A 16,723-nucleotide genomic window follows, 5' to 3' on the forward strand; every position below is an offset into this window, starting at 1 on the left:
TTCCTCATTCATCTCACCACCTGCCAAGTCTCCACTTTCATCAATCTCAACTCAATATTTCAAATTCAAACAATTTTCAATATACATAATCAATTATTTATATCAAATACAATATCAACTTTACCACCAATATAGTAACAACAACAACTTCAAATTCATTAACCATTATACATATACCAAATTACACACAAGTCATCCATACAAGCCTCTATCACAACCTCCAAAACCATTAACCACACACATAATAATCACTATCAACCAACCACAATATCACAATTCAATTCCTATCTTAAGGCCACTAGCTTAAGTTTTCATGATACATTATATTTTAATTACGAGAAACCGAGACCATACCTAGGCCGATTCCTCCCTAATGCTTGGAACACCACAAGTATTCACCATCAGCAAATATCCACAACCCCAAAGTTCAAGCTCAAGCTCCCAAATTTTCTAATTTGACTCCAATATCACCAAATTGTTTCCAAATACATAATTCAATCTAAACTTTCATACAACAATACTAGAATTACCTTAGGTTTCACAAATTTAGTAATCTTGACAAGGGTAAGGTTTTCTTACCATTACGCACAAGTCAAATGGACAAAATTTGGTGATTACTCGCCGCTAGAGTTCACCTAAACCATCAAAACACCAAAACCCTCAACATCCAAAATCCAAAGAAATCACGAATTGACAAGGGGAGAACTGGACACAAAATCAGAATATCCTTACCAAATTTTTGGATGAGTTTTGTAGAGAATTCCGAGATAAACGTGTGGCCACTGACGGCTCGTCAATTTGAGTTTCGGATCAAAAGTTATGGTGAAATGAAATTTGAGTGAGGGTTTGGGCGTTTCACTTGTGTTCTTCCCCCCTCCCCCCCTTTGCTTTCAGCGTGTTTCCCTGATTTGGGAAAGAAGGAGAGCTAATGCTCTTATGTATTGTGGGCTTGAGTTGGGCCTTGGGCCCATTTTAGGTCCGATTTAATCGGTTTGGCCCGTTCGGCCTAATTTTGGGCCAAATTTTTTAAAATTAGTGTCAAAATTCATATTATAATTTTCTCTAACACATTAAAATATAAAATTCTATTTTTTAATTTCTTTAAATAATAATTAATTTATTTACTAATTATTCACTAATTTTTCGGATTTTACATCCTACTCTCCTAACAAAAATTCGCTCTCAGATGGAGACTAAAACATAGAATTGATGACTATTGATACTTACATTAACAATTTGGCCATGAGAAGAACAGAAAAAATTCAAGTTCAGTGACAAAGGAAAATAAATTCAAGTTATGGATTTAGCCAATCTTTTTCATTCGCTATCCTTTTCTCTTTTCTTTTTGCTATTAGCTCGGGAATCCATGAAAATTCATTACACTTTAAATTTAGTAACATCAATTTTTCACTAGACTCAAAGAATTGTTTAAGCATGAACTTTCATCAACATGCAGCAATAAATGAAACCATTGTATTTACAACAATAAAACTCATTCAAAAATCCAATAGATAATCAGTGATTGAATAAAGACTAAGTATGTACCTGAGCAACTCGATCAATCTCCGAAAGCAATAATGCTTTTCTAGTTCGGTACTTTCAGAAAAAGAATATGCCAAATTTCTTATGCCAGAAATGAAGAACAAAGACTATATCAGAACTGAAAGGAAATGGAATGAAGACAGTCCTTCAGAAGGATAAATACTTAATCTAATTAGCAGTCAGATAGTAATAACGGAACAAATTGAACTCTTTGTAAACAAATTGAACAAATTAACTAGTAAAAAATTGATGAAGACGACGACGATGGCACCGAGATCTCAGAAAACGACGGCGATGGTGCTGCAAACTCGGAAGACAACTATGATGGCATTGCAAGTTCAGAAGACAACGATGACAGCTGCGAGTTCAGAAGACGACGGCCGCGCTGCGAGCTCAGACAAAGACGCCGACGCTGTGAACTCAGAAGACGATAGCGGCACTAACTAAGAACACGACGACGCGAATGGAGCTGTGAACTCAGAAGACGACGACATCGCGAAGTGAGAGGGTGTTGTGTTGTGCGGTGCTTCCGACTATGGTCACACTCGTAGTGGAAGGGGTGAAGTGTAGCTCAGTAACCATTTGAGAAGGTGAGAATGGTGATTGGTGAGGCTGAGTTAGGGTTATCGAGGGGTAGAGTATTTTAGTAACTATTTTAAATTAGCGACCGATTTAGCGACCAATTAGTGATAACGTTATTATAAAGCGGTCGCTAAATCGGTTGCTAAGTGATGAGCGGATAATTTGTACGTTTTTTGGCATTGTTTTTAGTATGTTTTTAGTATGTTTTAGTTAGTTTTTATTATATTTTTATTAGTTTTTAGTTAAAATTTACTTTTCTGGACTTTACTATGAGTTTGTGTGTTTTTCTGTGATTCCAGGTATTTTCTGGCTGAAATTGAGGGACCTGAGCAAAAATCTGATTCAGAGACTGAAAAGGACTGCAGATGCTGTTGGATTCTGACCTCCCTGCACTCGAAGTGGATTTACTGGAGCTAAAAAGGCCCAATTGGCGCGCTCTCAATTGCGTTGGAAAGTAGACATTCTGGGCTTTCCAGCAATGTATAATAGTCCATACTTTGCCCAAGTTTGATGGCCTAAACAGGCGTTCCAAGTCAGCTCAAGAATTTTGGCGTAAAACGCCGGAACTGGCACAATAATGGGAGTTAAACGCCCAAACTGGCACAAAAGCTGGCGTTTAACTTCAAGAAGAGTATCTACACGAAAATACTTCAATGCTCAGCCCAAGCACACACCAAGTGGGCCCGGAAGTGGATTTTTATGTCATTTACTCATTTCTGTAAACCCTAGCTACTAGTTCTCTATAAGTAAGACCTTTTGCTATTGTATTAGAGGTCTTTTGATCACTTGAATCTTTTGATCATGTTTTTATGATTGAACCCTCTTTGGGAGGCTGGCCATTCGGCCATGCCTAAACCTTGTTCTTATGTATTTTCAATGGTGGAGTTTCTACACACCATAGATTAAGGTGTGGAGCTCTGCTGTACCTCAAGTATTAATGCAATTACTATTGTTCTTCTATTCAATTCAGCTTATTCTTGTTATAAAATATTCATTCGCACCCAAGAACATGATGAATGTGATGATTATGTAACGCTCATCATCATTCTCACTTATGAACGCGTGCCTGACAACCACTTCCATTCTACAAGCAAACAAGGCTTGAATGTTTATCTCTTGGATTTCTTAATCGGAATCTTTGTGGTATAAGCTAGAATTGATGGCGGCATTCAAGAGAATCCGGAAGGTCTAAACCTTGTCTGTGGTATTCTGAGTAGGATTCAAGGATTGAATGACTGTGACGAGCTTCAAACTCGCGATTGTGGGTCGTTAGTGACAGACGCAAAAGAATCACTGGATTCTATTCCGACATGATCGAGAACCGACAGCTGAATAGCCGTGCTGTGACAGAGCACGTTGAACATTTTCACTGAGAGGATGGGAGGTAGCCATTGACAACGGTGAAACCCTACATACAGCTTGCCATGGAAAGGAGTAAGAAGGATTGGATGAAGACAGTAGGAAAGCAGAGAGACGGAAGGGACAAAGCATCTCCATATGCTTATCTGAAATTCTCACCAATGAATTGCATAAGTATCTCTATCTTTATTTTATGTTTTATTCATAAATCATTCATAACCATTTGAATCTGCCTGACTGAGATTTACAAGATGACCATAGCTTGCTTCATACCAACAATCTCCGTGGGATCGACCCTTACTCGCGTAAGGTTTATTACTTGGACGACCCAGTGCACTTGCTGGTTAGTTGTGCGAAGTTGTGATAAAGAATTGAGATTACAATTGTGCGTACCATGTTGATGGCGCCATTGATGATCACAATTTCGTGCACCACTAAGTTAAAAAATAGTGACCTGTTTTATAGTTGGTTGCTAAATCGGTCGCCATCTTAGCTATTAGCAATTGATTTAGCAACCACCAGCTTAGCGACCGAGTTAGCGGACCAACTTTTTTCAGCTTATTTCTCTATTGGTTGCGAAATCGGTCGCTAAATTAAAAAATAGGGACCGATTTGTGACCAACAATCCCAAGCGTTACTTTCACATTTCGGTTGCTAATTCGTTCCCTAAGTTAAAAAATAGTGACTGATTTTAGCCACCAATTTTATGTTGCTCGTATAAAAATTTTATCAGTCACTATTAGTGACCAATTTCTTAGGTCACCAAAATCGGTCGCTGATTGTAATTTAGTGACTGATTTAGCGACTAAAAATTTTTTTTGTCCTTGAAATCCTATACCGGTCGCTAAATCATTCGCGATTAGCAACCAATTTTTTCGGTCACTAAAATCGGTTGCTATTCTGAAACTTTTTTGTAGTGTGTATTTTCTAATTTCTTTAAATAATAATTAATTTATTTGCTAATTATTCACTAATTTCTCGGGTTTTACAGCAAGCATGTAAAAGATGCATATGATGAATGTCTATCCTATTTGGCTCGTGATATCACTTGTCGGTTCAAAATGCCAACCCGACACATCCCCGAGATGTCGCCTCTCTGCCACACCAGGGATATAGTGCCATGCTCACTCTCAACCCATGGATATATTGCCTGGCACACTCTTTCGGGTCATAGTTCCCAAGTTCACTCTTGCAGCAGAAAGGTTATGTGAGCGGGAGACTGCCTCAGTCCTCACATCTCAATGTAGGCGGGAGACTGCTTCGGCCCCTACGCCAGCACCGCTACCTCGACAAGCGGGAGACTACCATAGCCCTTGTCCAAAGCGCATAGCCATTTACCAATACAATTTCATATCACGTAAGAGGGAGACTGCCATAGCCCTCACATCTGAATGTAGGCGGGAGACTGCCACAGCCCCTACGACGTAAAACAATGCATATCATAATCATGATGAGCGGATAATTTGTACGCTTTTTGGCATTGTTTTTAGTATGTATTTAGTATGATCTAGTTAGTTTTTAGTATATTTTTATTAGTTTTTAGTTAAAATTTACTTTTCTGGACTTTACTATGAGTTTGTGTGTTTTTCTGTGATTTCAGGTATTTTCTGGCTGAAATTGAGGGACCTGAGCAAAAATCTGATTCAGAGACTAAAAAGGACTGCAGACGCTGTTGGATTCTGACCTCCCTGCACTCGAAGTGGATTTTCTGGAGTTACAGATACCCAATTGGTGTGCTCTCAACAGCGTTGGAAAGTAGACATTCTGGGCTTTCCAGCAATATATGATATTTTATACTTTACTCAAGATTTGATGGCCCAAACTGGCGTTCAAAGTCACCTTTAGAATTCCCAGCATTAAACGCCGGAACTGGCACAAGGATGGGAGTTAAACGCCCAAACTGGCACCAAAGCTGGTGTTTAACTCCAAGAAGAGTCTCTACACGAAAATGCTTCAATGCTCAGCCCAAGCACACACCAAGTGGGCCCGGAAGTGGATTTTTATGTCATTTACTCATCTCTGTGAACCCTAGGCTACTAGTTCTCTATATATAGGACCTTTTACTATTGTATTTTCATCTTCTGATCTTTGGAGTCTTTTGATCTTTAGATCTTTTGATCACGTTGGGAGGCTGGCCATTCGGCCATGCCTAGACCTTGTTCTTATGTATTTTCAACGGTGGAGTTTCTACACACCATAGATTAAGGTGTGGAGCTCTGCTGTACCTCGAGTATTAATGCAATTACTATTGTTCTTCTATTCAATTCCGCTTGTTCTTGTTCTAAGATATCACTTGTTCTTCAAATTGATGAATGTGATGATCCGTGACACTCATCATTATTCTCACCTATGAACGTGTGCCTGACAACCACCTCCGTTCTACCTTAGATTGGGTGGATATCTCTTGGATTCTTTAACCGGAATCTTCGTGGTATAAGCTAGAACTGATGGCGGCATTCAAGAGAATCCGGAAGGTCTAAACCTTGTCTGTGGTATTCTGAGTAGGATTCGATGATTGAATGACTGTGACGAGCTCCAAACTCCTGAGGGCGGGGCGTTAGTGACAGACGCAAAAGAATCATTGGATTCTATTCCGGCCTGATTGAGAACCGACAGATGGAGAGCCGTGCCGTGACAGGGTGCGTTGAACATTTCCACTGAGAGGATGGGAGGTAGCCACTGACAACGGTGAAACCCTTGCATACAGCTTGCCATGGAAAGGAGTAAGAAGGATTGGATGAAGACAGTAGGAAAGTAGAGAGACGGAAGGAACACAGCATCTCCATACGCTTATCTGAAATTCTGATGACTACGCATCATGTTATGTTTTTCTATGCTTTTTCATATAAAAATCAATTCATAATGCTTAATTATGGGAGTGTTTTGGTGATTAAATTGAATATTGCTTTGATTGCTTGAGTTAATAAATTTTGTAGGAAATTATGGAAAATGAAGCAATAAAAGCACTAATAGAGGAAGCACACTCCCAAGGTGGCAAAAAGTTGGAAACAAACTCAAAGAGAAGCAAAGAGGATTTGCAACCCTGACCTCTTCACACTCCAACAAGAATAACTCGAGCTACAAAGCTCCAAATGAAGTGATCTCAGTGTCATTAGAAAGTAGACTTCTAGAGCTTTCCAACCATATATAACACTTTATAGTTGACACTGATTTGAGGGGACAAATTGCTATTCGTTTAGCTTCACAATTTCAGCGTAAAACAAGTCCCTGCAGTTCGCCAGACTGACCTCTTCACCTTCAAAAGATCATAACTTGGGCTAGAGAAGTCCAATTGACATGCTTCCAGCGGCGTTGGAAAGCTGAGATCTAGGGCTTTCCAAAGATATATAATAGTCTATAGTGGACATTCAATTTGGAGACCCAAACAGACCAATACTTCAGCGTGTAAGGTTTTTCCAAACCTTCAAAAGCCCAAAATGCCACTTCAATGACACTCCACATTGGGCCACTTCCAAATACTCCAATCCCTTCATTTATTCTTCAATGTTTCAAGCTTCTATGAAGGGAGTTAAAAGTTCACAAGCCCAAGTCAAGCCACAAGTAACAATCAATCAAGGCCACAAGAATCATCTAGAAGTAATTAGGAAATTTGTATTTGATTGTAATTTCATTTGAATTTGTAATTTAGGTAGCTTATAAATAGGGCCTTAGATTCATCATTTGAGGGACACCATGGAGGGGTGGAGGTGACTCCACTCCCCTTTCACTCTCATTCTCTTCTCTTCTTCCATTTTCTTTCATTCACACTTTAGTAAATATTTTTGTTATGATGAGTTTCTAATTTCCAACATTTGGGAAAGAGAGCTCTATTGCAATTTAATGGGTTGATTTATTTTCATTCTTCATCTTCAATTCTTCTTTCATTGTTTCTTTAGAGAGAGTCTTTGTGCTTCAAAGATCTAATTACTATCGAGAGAGGGATTAGATCTATTTAAATTCTATGATGATCTTGAGAAAGGAGTCATAGAATTTAGTTTGAGGCTCTTCTCTCACAACTCTCTTGATTGATAATTCTTAGCTTGATATGTGAGATGTAATCACTTTGAATTGAAATCTTGAGGGTTGTGTGGCAATTAGAGACCATTCTTCATCTCTTCTCATGAGCAATTAGATCAAGAGATTGGCAATTGATCAAGTTAAGAGAAATCAAATCACCAAGAGATTGGGGTTTGATTACTTATGATTTGCCAAGAGATCAATGATTGAATGATTGAAGTGGAGATGAGAATTGTTGATCTTGAGAATGCAATATCTCTTGATCCCAATGTTAATTTCATTCTTAATTCTTGTTATTTACTTCTTGTCTTTAATTCTTGTCATTTAATTGTTCTCTTTAAATTCTTGTCATTTACTTATGCACATTTATGGCTTTCTTTACTTTGGCACATTTATGCCTTCCAAGTGTTTGTAGAAATACTTCACTTGGTTTTACTTTCTAGTCATTTACTTTCTTGCACTTTACTTTCTTGTACTTTCTATTCCTTGCAATTTACATTCTTGCACTTTAATTTTTAGCACTTTAATTTCTTGTCATTTACTTTCCTTGCACTTTATTGCTTTTATTTAATTTCAAGTCATTTACATTTCTTGTTGCTTATCACTCAAACATGAATCGTCTAACTAGAACAATTAATTAACTATTGCTTGCTTAATCCATTAATCCTCGTGGGATCGACCTCACTCTAAGTGAGTTTTATTACTTGATGCGACCCGGTACACTTGCCGGTTGTACGTGAAATCTAATTTTTACGTATCAAGTTTTTGGCGCCGTTGCCGGGGATTAATTGTGATTAACAAACTACCGGTTGATTAATTTTCTAGATTAGACATTTTTTTTTCGTTTTTACTTTATTTTTCTTTATTTTTATTTCTCTTTTCTTATTGCAAGTTAAGTGTTTGTGTTATTGCCTCACTAAGAATTCTTTAGTTGTGACACAAGGAATTTCAATTTTTCTTGGTGGTTGTGTTTGATACAACATTTTTTAATTAAGATGGAGTTTACCTCACATGTTGATCAATCATATTACATGGGATATTGCCCACCACCACAAAATGATTCATGTCATTATCCTCATGGTGGATGGGAATATCAACAAGAAATGATGGATCATGAGCAATCAACCCAAATGGGACATGCCCCTAGGTCACACAATGATCAAGCAAGTTACATGGGGTATTTTTCACCACCACAAAATGATTCAAGTTACTATACTAATTGTGGTTGGGAAAATCAAGATCAAGGAATGATGGGGTTTGAGCAATCAAACCAAATGGGATACTTTCCAAGAACACAAAATGATTCATACTCCTATGAATGGGACAACTATCCAAATTGTGATTGGGAAGGACAAAACCAAAGAGAATTCAATATTTCCTATCCCATCCATCAAGAGCCCTCACCTCTTAATTATCCAACCTCATCTCCAAATTTTTCATATCAAAATTCTTCACCACTTGAGTTTGCCTCAACACAAAATTCTTTCCAAAATCCATACAATTCAATTCATCAACCACAAAATTCATTTCACTATACAGAAAACTCATTTCAAAATTCACAAAATTCATTTCACAACTCACAAAACTCCTTTCATACTCCCCAAAATGACTTCACCACAACACATCCATATCCACAAAATTACTCCCAACCTTCATCTTTGGAGCTAATAGTTGAGGATCACCTTCAATGGTCTAGAGAAATATTAGAATCTTGGAAAGAACAAGAAATCCTCTGCAAGAAAATAGATGGGCACTTAGAGCAAATAAGGAAACACTTCGGGTTGCCAAGCAGTGAGGATGAAGACCAATTTGTGGGTGAGGAAGTGGAAAAAGAAGAACAAAAGGTCCATGTGTCAAGTGAAATTTCAATGAAGAATGAGGTGATTGAGAATGAAATTGAACTTGAGGTGATAAAGGAACATGAACATTCACAACCCTCACAAACTTCCCTTGAATTTGTGATCAAAAAATATGAAGAGGAGATGAAGAAATCTTGGGAAGATCAACAAACCTCCTCCATAGAAGAGCTATTAAAGCAAATGTTTAGTGTAAAAGAGGAATTGGAAGAGCAAGAAAAAGAGGCCCCTATACCAAGTAAAATCCCAATGAAGAATGAGGTTGTAAGGGAGGAAAACAACCAAGGGAGTCCACACTCCAATGAAGTAGAAAGTTGTATGGAAGATGATTTAATTGAACCATCAATCCAAGAGGTTCTTGATGAAGAGGACACTCCAACCATCACACAACACCTAAGTCTTGAAATCAAGGAAGTGAAGGCAATCAATAAAAACATTCAAAGAAGGATTGTGACCAAGAAACAAAAGACAACATCCATGAAAAAGAGAAGGTCAACAAAAAGCAATCCAACCCCCACCCCAACAAGCAAGAGGAATCAAGCTAATAACAACAAAAGAAGGCTTGTTAGGAGACAATCAAATCAAGGGGCATCAATTTTCTCTTCTTCTCCCTTGAAGTCATTTCTTTTAACCAATTGGAAGAAGAGGAAGAAAATTAAGAACCACATGTCAAGCTAATGACATTAAAAGAGCGCTTGTTGGGAGGCAACCCAACTGTTGGTAACATTTTCTTTCCTTGCTTAGTTTACTTTCAATAATTTGGCATATGATTGCATTCTAAGTTTGGTGTTGCATGCAACAATTTGATCTTCAATCTTTAGTGGGTACTTGCATCATTCTAAAATGAAAGTGTCACACTGAGTTTGGTGTTGCCACTTACCTTTCATGCATAGTACCATGCACAACTCACTTATTGATGCAATCATATTGTCTCTTTTCTTTGTGCCTTGATTGTCATCTTTAATTTTTGCTTGCTTAAACACATGCATTACTTACATCTCTTTCTTGAAGACATTCATGATTAATCATAAATTCCACCACCATTATTTTATTTGTTGCTTGAGGACAAGCAATCATTCTAAGTTTGGTGTTGGGGAAGGAAGGAGTAGGAGGAAAATGACAATAACAAAGATGAAGATCTACAAGGTGGTTAAGTTCTTTTTCCTCTTATTTATCTTCTATACTTTCAATTGCATGATTGTCTTTCATTTCTTTTATATGCATGTGTGTTCTTCTTTTTGGAAAAGCATAGCTTGATATTTGAATTGCAACATGTTGCTTTTACATCATAACTACCATTTTGAATTTTGTGAGTCAAAGTAATTAAGTATCATGATCATAAACAAACAAGGTAATTATAGAAGAATCTAGCATGAGCATATAAGTATTGGAAGGCTAGCATGACTATTGTTGCTCAATTACATTTGAATTTGTTTAATTGAAGTTTTCATCTAGGACATTTTATGAAATGTTTGAAATATTGAAAACCTTGAACAAGCAAATCAATTAAAAGATTAAGAAAGAAAAAGGGAAAAATGAGAAAGTTGAAGACTCTGAGTACCAATGACATTTCATTAGTCAAGTACTTGTGGTGTTTATGTATCAAGCAAAAAGCTTGAAAACAAAACACTTAGAGTCAAGACTAGGCTCAAGTGCAAAGCACTCCCTCAAAGCTCAAGGCTCTAAGCACCAATGATTAGAAGGAAAGTAAAGAAAAGGAATAAATGAGCTTAAAAAGTCCTCTAATTAAATGCTTGTGGTGCTTATGTATCAAGTGGTAATACTTGAAAACAAAGCATTTAGAGTCAAAGCTTTTAACTAATGGTGCAAAGCACCCAAGAAGCTAAGCTAAGAAAAAGATGAAAAGCTTGTTTCAAGTAAGGAACATAAAGAAAAATATTTCATAAAATGAGCTAGATAGAAGCATCAATCATTTGAATTTCTTTTGAGATTGTAGCATGCATAATAAACTAGCCAACCATGAACATTTAATTGCTATTCTTCTCACCTTGGATTGTCAATCTTTATTGAATGATTCTTTGTTTGCTTGAGGACAAGCAAAGTTTAAGTTTGGTGTTGTGATGACTACGCATCATGTTATGTTTTTCTATGCTTTTTCATATAAAAATCAATTCATAATGCTTAATTATGGGAGTGTTTTGGTGATTAAATTGAATATTGCTTTGATTGCTTGAGTTAATAAATTTTGTAGGAAATTATGGAAAATGAAGCAATAAAAGCACTAATAGAGGAAGCACACTCTCAAGGTGGCAAAAAGTTGGAAACAAACTCAAAGAGAAGCAAAGAGGATTTGCAACCCTGACCTCTTCACACTCCAACAAGAATAACTCGAGCTACAAAGCTCCAAATGAAGTGATCTCAGTGTCATTAGAAAGTAGACTTCTAGAGCTTTCCAACCATATATAACACTTTATAGTTGACACTGATTTGAGGGGACAAATTGCTATTCGTTTAGCTTCACAATTTCAGCGTAAAACAAGTCCCTGCAGTTCGCCAGACTGACCTCTTCACCTTCAAAAGATCATAACTTGGGCTAGAGAAGTCCAATTGACATGCTTCCAGCGGCGTTGGAAAGCTGAGATCTAGGGTTTCCAAAGATATATAATAGTCTATAGTGGACATTCAATTTGGAGACCCAAACAGACCAATACTTCAGCGTGTAAGGTTTTTCCAAACCTTCAAAAGCCCAAAATGCCACTTCAATGACACTCCACATTGGGCCACTTCCAAATACTCCAATCCCTTCATTTATTCTTCAATGTTTCAAGCTTCTATGAAGGGAGTTAAAAGTTCACAAGCCCAAGTCAAGCCACAAGTAACAATCAATCAAGGCCACAAGAATCATCTAGAAGTAATTAGGAAATTTGTATTTGATTGTAATTTCATTTGAATTTGTAATTTAGGTAGCTTATAAATAGGGCCTTAGATTCATCATTTGAGGGACACCATGGAGGGGTGGAGGTGACTCCACTCCCCTTTCACTCTCATTCTCTTCTCTTCTTCCATTTTCTTTCATTCACACTTTAGTAAATATTTTTGTTATGATGAGTTTCTAATTTCCAACATTTGGGAAAGAGAGCTCTATTGCAATTTAATGGGTTGATTTATTTTCATTCTTCATCTTCAATTCTTCTTTCATTGTTTCTTTAGAGAGAGTCTTTGTGCTTCAAAGATCTAATTACTATCGAGAGAGGGATTAGATCTATTTAAATTCTATGATGATCTTGAGAAAGGAGTCATAGAATTTAGTTTGAGGCTCTTCTCTCACAACTCTCTTGATTGATAATTCTTAGCTTGATATGTGAGATGTAATCACTTTGAATTGAAATCTTGAGGGTTGTGTGGCAATTAGAGACCATTCTTCATCTCTTCTCATGAGCAATTAGATCAAGAGATTGGCAATTGATCAAGTTAAGAGAAATCAAATCACCAAGAGATTGGGGTTTGATTACTTATGATTTGCCAAGAGATCAATGGTTGAATGATTGAAGTAGAGATGAGAATTGTTGATCTTGAGAATGCAATATCTCTTGATCCCAATGTTATTTTCATTCTTAATTCTTGTTATTTACTTCTTGTCTTTAATTCTTGTCATTTAATTGTTCTCTTTAAATTCTTGTCATTTACTTATGCACATTTATGGCTTTCTTTACTTTGGCACATTTATGCCTTCCAAGTGTTTGTAGAAATACTTCACTTGGTTTTACTTTCTAGTCATTTACTTTCTTGCACTTTACTTTCTTGTACTTTCTATTCCTTGCAATTTACATTCTTGCACTTTAATTTTTAGCACTTTAATTTCTTGTCATTTACTTTCCTTGCACTTTATTGCTTTTATTTAATTTCAAGTCATTTACATTTCTTGTTGCTTATCACTCAAACATGAATCGTCTAACTAGAACAATTAATTAACTATTGCTTGCTTAATCCATTAATCCTCGTGGGATCGACCTCACTCTAAGTGAGTTTTATTACTTGATGCGACCCGGTACACTTGCCGGTTGTACGTGAAATCTAATTTTTACGTATCAAATTCCCACCAATGAATTGCATAAGTATCTCTATCTTTATCTTTATGTTTTATTCATCATTCATAACCATTTGAGTTTGCCTGACTAAGATTTACAAGGTGACCATAGCTTGCTTCATACCAACAATCTCTGTGGGATCGACCCTTACTCGCGTAAGGTTTATTACTTGGACGACCCAGTACACTTGCTGGTTAGTTGTGCGAAGTTGTAGTGATCACAATTTCGTCCACCAAGTTTTTGGCGCCGTTGCCGGGGATTGTTCGAGTATGGACAACTGACGGTTCATCTTGTTGCTTAGATTAGGTATTTTTTTTCTTCAGAGTTCTTAAGAATGAATTCTAGTGTTTCAAGGTGATGTTCTTATCATCACCAAAGCTGATTGATTTTCATCAATTTAGCTCTTGAATGCAATGTCCTGCTGAAGCTTGTTCAGCCATGTCTGATTTCTTTAGACTAAAGCTTTAGACTAACATTGCATGATTCCTGGAATTCTCATTAAGAATTTTGATACCTTTATTTTCTTTTTCCACTTAATTTTCGAGAAAATCCAAAAATAATTCTTGTTTGAGTCTAGAGTCTCATTTTAAGTTTGGTGTCAATTGCATGTTTCTGCTCCTTTTGCATTCATGCATGTGTCTTCATTAATCTTCAAGTTGTTCTTGATGATTTCATTGCTCTGATTTTTAAATTCTCTTGACTTGAGTGTTTATGTGTCTCATATCCATTCTCATTTTGTTAGTGTCAGTAGTATACAAACTGCTAAGTTTGGTGTCTTGCATGCATTGTTATTTGATTTTAGTTGCATTTTGATTATTAAAAATCCAAAAATATTTTTAATTTGTGTCTTTTCAAGTCAATAATACAGGGAATTGAAGATTCAGAACATACTGCAGAGGAATTACACAGAAAAAGCTGGGCGTTCAAAACGCCCAGTGAAGAAGGACAGACTGGCGTTTAAACGCCAGCCAGGGTGCCTGGTTGGGCGTTTAACGCCCAAAAGGGTAGTAGTTTGGGCGTTAAACGCCTGAATGTGCACCATTCTGGGCGTTTAACGCCAGGATGGCACAAGAGGGAAGATTTTGTTTTCAAATCAAATTTTTTTTTAGTTTTCAAAATCTTTTCAAAATCAAATCCTTTTCAAATCATATCTTTTCAATCAAATCTTTTTCAAAATCAATTTCTTTCTATTTTCAAAAATACTTGCTATCAATTAATGATTTGATTCAACATTTCAAGTATGTTGCCTTTTCTATTGAGAAAGGTTTAATGTTTGAATCATATCTTTTCTTGATAGCCAAGTCATTAATTTTTAAAATCAAATCTTTTTTAAAATGTTTTGCAAATCATATCTTCTCAATCACATCTTTTTAAAATCAATCATATCTTCTTAACCACATCTTTTTCAAAATAGTTTTCAATCAAATCTTTTTGATTTCTAATTTCAAAATCTTTTTCAAAAATAATTTTTTTTACTTAGTTTTCGAAAATTAAATACTTTTTTTTCAAAATGTTTTTAAAATCTCTTACCTAATTTTCGAAAATTCTTCCCCTCTTTTCACATTCTTCTTCTACTTCTGCCTTCTATTTTTCTTTTCCTCTGACATCTCAAGGGATCTCTATACTGTGACATAGAGGATTCCATATTTTCTTGTTCTCTTCTCTTTCATATGAGCAGGAGCAAAGACAAGCATTCTTGTTGAGGCTGACCCTGAACCTGAAAGGACCTTGAAGCGAAAGCTAAGAGAAGCTAAGGCACAATTCTCTGTAGAGGACCTAACAGAAATCTTCAAGGAAGAAGAACCCATGGCAGCCGAAAACAACAACAATGCCAATAATGCAAGGAGGGTGCTGGGTGACTTTACTGCACCTACTCCCGACTTCTATGGGAGAAGCATCTCTATCCCTGCCATTGGAGCAAACAACTTTGAGCTTAAGCCTCAATTAGTTTCTCTAATGCAACAGAATTGCAAGTTCCATGGACTTCCATTGGAAGATCCTCATCAGTTCTTAGCTGAGTTCTTGCAAATCTGTGACACTGTCAAGACTAATGGGGTTGACCCTGAGGTCTACAGACTTATGCTATTCCCTTTTGCTGTAAGAGAAAGAGCTAGGACATGGTTGGATTCACAACCTAAAGAAAGCCTGAACTCTTGGGAAAAGCTCGTCAATGCCTTCTTGGCAAAGTTATTTCCACCTCAAAAATTGAGTAAGCTTAGAGTGGAAGTCCAAACCTTCAGACAGAAGGAAGGAGAATCCCTCTATGAAGCTTGGGAAAGATACAAACAATTAATCAGAAAGTGTCCCTCTGATATGCTTTCTGAATGGAGCATCATAGGTATTTTCTATGATGGTCTCTCTGAACTATCCAATATGTCTTTGGATAGCTCTGCTGGAGGATCTCTTCATCTGAAGAAGACGCCTACAGAAGCTCAAGAACTAATTGAAATGGTTGCAAATAACCAATTCATGTACACTTCTGAAAGGAATCCTGTGAACAATGGGACAAATCAGAAGAAAGGAGTTCTTGAGATTGACACTCTGAATGCCATATTGGCTCAGAACAAGATATTGACTCAGCAAGTCAATATGATTTCTCAAAGTCTGTCTGAAATGCAAAATGCACCAAGCAGTACTAAGGAAGCTTCATCTGAAGAAGAAGCTTATGATCCTGAGAACCCTTCAATGGAAGAGGTGAATTACATGGGAGAACCTTATGGAAACACCTATAATCCTTCATGGAGAAATCATCCAAATCTCTCATGGAAGGATCAACAGAGACCTCAACAAGGTTTCAACAACAATAATGGTGGAAGAAACAGGTTTAGCAATAGCAAGCCTTTTCCATCATCTTCTCAGCAACAGACAGAGAGTCCTAAGCAGAACACCTCTGACTTAGCAACCATGGTCTCTAATCTAATCAAGACCACTCAAAGTTTCATGACTGAAACAAGGTCCTCCATTAGAAATTTGGAGGCACAAGTGGGTCAGCTGAGCAAGAAAATTACTGAACTCCCTCCTAGTACTCTTCCAAGCAATACAGAAGAAAATCCAAAAGAAGAGTGCAAAGCCATCAATATGGCCGAATTTGAAGAGGAGGAAGAGGCAGTAAACGCCACTGAGGAAGACCTCAATGGACGTCCACTGGCCTCCAATGAGTTCCCCAATGAGGAACCATGGGAATCTGAGGCTCAAAATGAGACCATAGAGATTCCATTGGACTTACTTCTGCCATTCATGAGCTCTGATGAGTATTCCTCTTCTGAAGAGGATGAGTATGTCACTGAAGAGCAAGTTGCTAAATACCTTGGAGCAATC

At 37.0% G+C, this 16,723-nt stretch overlaps 1 non-coding gene across 1 annotated transcript; it reads right to left on the minus strand.

Annotated features, from left to right (window-relative positions):
* Positions 1 to 15,616: 15,616 nt before the first annotated feature.
* Positions 15,617 to 15,724, minus strand: LOC112713315 (small nucleolar RNA R71). Its single transcript, XR_003158288.1, has one exon. It is a non-coding gene; the product is annotated as a small nucleolar RNA R71 (small nucleolar RNA).
* Positions 15,725 to 16,723: the final 999 nt, after the last annotated feature.

Source organism: Arachis hypogaea, chromosome 9 (genome assembly GCF_003086295.3).
Source record: "Arachis hypogaea cultivar Tifrunner chromosome 9, arahy.Tifrunner.gnm2.J5K5, whole genome shotgun sequence".
Classification (NCBI taxonomy): Eukaryota; Viridiplantae; Streptophyta; class Magnoliopsida; order Fabales; family Fabaceae; genus Arachis; species Arachis hypogaea.